The sequence below is a fragment of the Vulpes vulpes genome, chromosome 11 (genome assembly GCF_048418805.1).
Source record: "Vulpes vulpes isolate BD-2025 chromosome 11, VulVul3, whole genome shotgun sequence".
In the NCBI taxonomy this organism is placed as follows: Eukaryota; Metazoa; Chordata; class Mammalia; order Carnivora; family Canidae; genus Vulpes; species Vulpes vulpes.
The window spans coordinates 92,712,501-92,718,035 of record NC_132790.1 but is presented as its reverse complement, the minus strand read 5'-3'; the positions used below and the strand labels follow the sequence as shown (position 1 = coordinate 92,718,035).

The 5,535-nt window shown below is 40.4% G+C and overlaps 1 pseudogene; it reads left to right on the top strand.

The window, feature by feature from the left end:
- The first annotated feature begins 3,401 nt into the window (after window positions 1-3,401).
- On the top strand, window positions 3,402-4,894 carry LOC112932802 (ubiquitin-conjugating enzyme E2 variant 1 pseudogene; annotated as a pseudogene).
- Window positions 4,895-5,535: the final 641 nt, after the last annotated feature.

The following is a 5,535-nucleotide window of genomic DNA, read 5'->3' as shown; positions in this document are numbered from 1 at the left end:
CATCAAAAAACTATTAGAATAGGTGAATTCAGTAAAGTTGCAGGATACAAAAAACAATATACAAAATCAGTTGTGTTTCTATACATTAATAGCAAAGTATCAGAAAAATAATTCCAATTAAAACTGCATCAAAAAGAATAAAATATCTGGAATTATTTTAACAAAGGAGGCAAAAGACTTAAGCTCTGAAAACTATAAAAAAAGTGATGAAAGAAATTGAAGAAAATACAAATAAATGGAAATATGTTCCATGTTTATAGATTAGAAAAGTTAATGTTATGAAAATGTCTATTCTACCCAAAGCGAACTACATATTCAATATAATTCCTATCAAAATTTCAATGGCATTTTTAACAGAAATAGAAATTTAAAAAAGTAATTTGTATGGAACTGCAAAAAGACTCTGGATGGTCAAAGCAATCTGGAGAAAGCATCAAGCTAGAGCCATTACATTTCCTGATTACAAACAATATTACGAAGCTATAGCAATCAAAACAGTATGCTATTAGCATAAAAATAGACATACAGGTCAATGAAATAGAGTTCAGAAATAAACCCATCTATATATGGTCATTTAATTTATTACAAAGGAGCCAAGAATGTACAATGGGTAAAGGACAGTTTCTTTAATAAATGAAACTAAGAATATTCTACATCTATGTACAAGAAAATAAAGAAACTTAATCACTCTCTTATACCATATGCAAATATCAACTCAAAATGGATTAAAGAAAACAAACCAAAATGAATTAAAGGCTGGAAAAAGATCTGACACCATAAAACCAGAAGAACATAGTAAGTATCCTCCTTTTTTTTTTTTTTAAAGATTTATTTATTTATTCATTCAGAGAGAGCAAAGAGAGAGGCAGAGACACAGGCAGAGGGAGAAGCAGGCTCCATGCAGGAAGCCCGATGTGGGACTCAATCCTGGGTCTCCAGGATCACACCCTGGCCTCAGCTGCGCCAAACCGCTGTGCCACCAGGGCTGCTCAGTAAGTATCCTCCTTGATAACAGTAGTAGCATTTATTTATTTAGTTTTACTTGACATCAAAACAAAAGGCAATAAAAGGAAAAAAATCAGAAAGTGAGACTACATCAAACTAAAAGGTTTTGCACGGCAAAGAAGCCATCAACAAAATGTTGATGTAAACGCAACCTACAGAAGGGGAGAAAATATTTGCAAATCATATATCTAAAGAGTTAATATTCAATATATATATATAAAGCTCATAGAACTCAATAGCAAAAGAGCAAAACACTATAATTTTTAAAAATGGGCAAATCAAAACTACACTGAGCTATTACCTCACACCTAGTAGAATGACCATCATCAAAAAAAAAAAAAAAAAAAAGACAAGAGATAAAAAGTGTTGCTAAAAATGTGGAGAAAAGGAAATTCTTGTGGACCATTGATGTGAATATAAATTGATGCAGCCAGTGTAGGAAAACAATACAAAATTTCCTCTAAAATTTTTTTTAAAAAGAACTACCATGGTATCCAGCAATTTTACTTCTGGATATATATTCAAAGGAAATGAAACCAGTATCTTAAAGAGATATCTGCACTTCTGTGCTTCTTGCAGAATTCACAATAGTCAAGATATGGAAACAACCTAAGGGCCTATCAACAAATGGAAAGATATAGATGTGGTTTGTATATAGAATAGAATATTATTCAGCCATGAGAAAGGAAGGATTCCTGTCATTTGCAACAACTTGGATGGATCTTGAGGGCATTATGCTAAATGAAATAACCCAGAAAGGGGGCAGGGCAAGATGGTGGAGGAATAGGGGTCCTCAACTCACCTGGCCCCAACAACTTACCTAGATAACTTTCTTTTTTTTTTTTAATTTTTATTTATTTATGATAGTCACAGAGAGAGAGAGAGAGGCAGAGATACAGGCAGAGGGAGAAGCAGGCTCCATGCACCGGGAGCCTGACGTGGGATTCGATCCCGGGTCTCCAGGATCGCGCCCTGGGCCAAAGGCAGGCGCCAAACCGCTGCGCCACCCAGGGATCCCCCCTAGATAACTTTCAAGTCATCCTGAATACCTACGAATTCCACCAAGATTTAGAGAGAGAACCCCCAGAATGCTACTGAGAGAAGGGTTTTCGCTTGTAGCAAGGCACTCTGCACTGAGCAAAATTACTAGAAGGAAGAACTCACCACAAAAGAAAGAATCAGAAACAGTACTCTCTCCCACAGAGTTACAGAATACGACGGCAATTCAATGTCAGAAAGCCAATTCAGGAGCACAATTATAAAGCTACTGGTGGCTCTGGAAAAAAAGCATAAAGGATTCAAGAGACTTCATGGCTGCAGAATTTGTATCTAATCAGGCCGAAATTAAAAAACAACTAAATGAGATGCAATCCAAACTGGAGGTCCTAACAATGAGGGTTAATGAGGTGGAAGAAAGAGTGCATGACATAGAAGACAAGTTGAAGGAAAGGAAGGAAGCTGAGGAAAAAAGAGAAAAACAAACTATCATGAGGAAAGGTTAAGGGAAATAAATTATAGCCTCAGAAGGAAAGTCTACGTATAATTGGGGTTCCAGAGAGCACTGAGAGGGCCAGAGGGCCAGAAAGCATATTTGAACAAATCATAGCTGAGAACTTCCCTAATTTGGGGAGGGAAACAGGCATTCAGATCCAGGAGATAGAGAGGTCCCCCCACCCCAAAATCAATAAAAACCATTCAACACCTCAACATTTAATAGTGAAACTTGCAAATTCCAAAGATAAAGAGAGAATCCTTAAAGCAGCAAGAGACAAGAGATCCCTAACTTATAAGGGGGGAAAGATTATCAGCAGACCTCTCCAGAGAGAGCTGGCAGGCCAGAAAGGGCTGGCAGGATGTATTCAGGGTCCTAGATGAGAAGAACTTGCAGCCAAGAATACTCTATCCAGCAAGGCTCTCATTCAGAATAGAAGGAGAGATAAAGAGCTTCCAAGATAGGCAGAAACTGAAAGAATATGTGACCACCAAACCAGCTTTGCAAGACATATTAAGGGGGACTCTGTAAAAGGAAAAGCCCACAGAATCCACAAAAACAGAGACTGAAATAGGTATTACGATGACATTAAATTCATATCTTTCAATAGTTATGATGAACGTGAATGGGCTAAATGATCCCATTAAAAGATGCAGGATTTCGGACTGGATAAAAAAGCAAGACCCATCTATATTCTGTCTACAAGAGACTCATTTTTTTTTTATAAGAGACTCATTTTAGACCTAAGGACACCTCCAGTCTAAAAATGAAAGGATGAAGAACCATTTACCATTCAAATGGTCCTCAAAAGAAAGCAGGGGTAGCAATCCTCATATTAGATAAATTAAAATTTATCCCAAAGACTGTAGTAAGAGATGGAGAGGGACACTATAAGCGACGCAAGATGGCAGCCACCACGGGCTCGGGAATAAAAGTCCCTCACAATTTTCGACTGTTGGAAGCACTGGAAGAAGGCCAGAAAGGAGTAGGAGATGGCACAGTTAGCTGGGGTCTAGAAGATGACGAAGACATGACACTTACAAGATGGACAGGGATGATAATTGGGCCTCCAAGAACAATTTATGAAAACCGAATATACAGCCTTAAAATAGAATGTGGACCTAAATACCCAGAAGCACCCCCCTTTGTAAGATTTGTAACAAAAATTAATATGAATGGAGTTAATAGTTCTAATGGAGTGGTGGACCCAAGAGCCATATCCGTGCTAGCAAAATGGCAGAATTCATATAGCATCAAAGTTGTCCTGCAAGAGCTCCGGCGCCTAATGATGTCTAAAGAAAACATGAAACTCCCTCAGCCACCCGAAGGGCAGTGTTACAGCAATTAATCAAAAAGAGAAACCACAGGCCCCCCCTCCCCCCCCATTCGATTTAAGCAGTCATTTTCCACAGTAGTACATTTTCTAGATACGTCTTGTAGACCTCAAAAGTACTGGAAAGGAAGCTCCCATTCAAAGGAAATTTATCTTAAGATACTGTAAACGATACTAATTTTTTGTCCATTTGAAATATATAAGTTGTGCTATAACAAATCATCCTGTCAAGTGTAACCACTGTCCACATAGTTGAACTTCTGGGATCAAGAAAGTATATTTAAATTGATTCCCATCATAACCGGTGGGCACATCTAACTCAACTGTGAAAAGACACATCACACAATCACCTTGCTGCTGATTACATGGCCTGGGGGCTCTGCCTTCTCCCCTTCTCCTCCTGCTGCCTCCCTCCCTCCCTCCACCCACTCACCCCTCTGTCCCTGCAATAGCCCTCCAGCTTGGGGTGGCTTGCTAGAATAGGCGTGAAGGTTTCAGGTCGCAGCCTGTGGGACTACTGCTGGGTGTGCAGGGGTGCTCCAGCTGCACCCCTGGTTTTTTTTTAAGTCTTAAATGATGCCCTCCCCCCTCCAAGCCATCATCCTTTCTCCACTTCCCATGACCACCCTCGGCCGAAGCATAGATTGTAACCCCCTCTGCTCCCCTCTGAAATTGGCCTTTGGTGAGGAATTCAGGGCTTTCCCCATATCTTCTCCCCCACCTTAATCGAGGGGTGCTGCTTTTTCCTTCCTCCTCAAGTCCCTTTTTGCACCATCACAACCCAATACTTCCTTGCTTTGGCCAGAAGCCATCAGGTAAGGTTGGAAAGAGTCTCTGACTTCCCTCGTTTAGTTTGGAACCACATTTACTCACTCTCCACCAGCCTGGGAATGAATATTGGGTCCTCAGCCCTGCCACCCTCTGCTGTCATCATCAGCTGATGCCATTTTTTAGCTCAGGTTTTGATAAAGTGAAAAGAACAGTCACCAGGGGTCTTCAGACCTGCCAGCTCTCAAAGTGCTTGGTGGTAAAACTTGGAGAAAGGCCACAGAAGACACTTGTAAGCACACACGACCCCTCTGAATGAATTGTTTTCTTTTCCTGTAATTGCTTTTGCTTTTAACAATTGAAGAAGTTTTAAACAGGGTTCTCATGTGGTCATCTTACAATCCATTTGGGTCTAGTTTGGAATCTGACAACTGGAACGAAAAGAACCTTGGATTCGGTGCATACTTTGGTTTTGGTGCTGCTGCGTCTCATGGTCCTAAGCAAGGATCGAGAAAGATCCTTGCTTCCTCAGTGCACACTCAGTGTGCACAGCAGATCCCCGAAATTGGCGGGCATGACTTCCTGGCAAATTGCTGCGTTTTTCCACTTTTCTCTTCAGGACCACTAAATGCTCAGATGTGGATGCATACCGAAATAAAAGCGATTCATTGTGTTCTAAAGATTTTTTTTTTAATTTAGTGTTTGTATAAGACCACCTTTTGAAGCAGCAACTATCAAGTCTGAAAAGCAATCGATGTTTCCATTAATCTTTTTCTGGGGGATACCTTAGTTCTAAGGATTTAACACCCTGTAAGTAAAGTTGAACATAACAGTATTCCATAAGGGGATCCCTGGGTGGCGCAGCGGTTTGGCGCCTGCCTTTGGCCCAGGGCGCGATCCTGGAGACCCAGAGATCGAATCCCACGTCAGGCTCCCG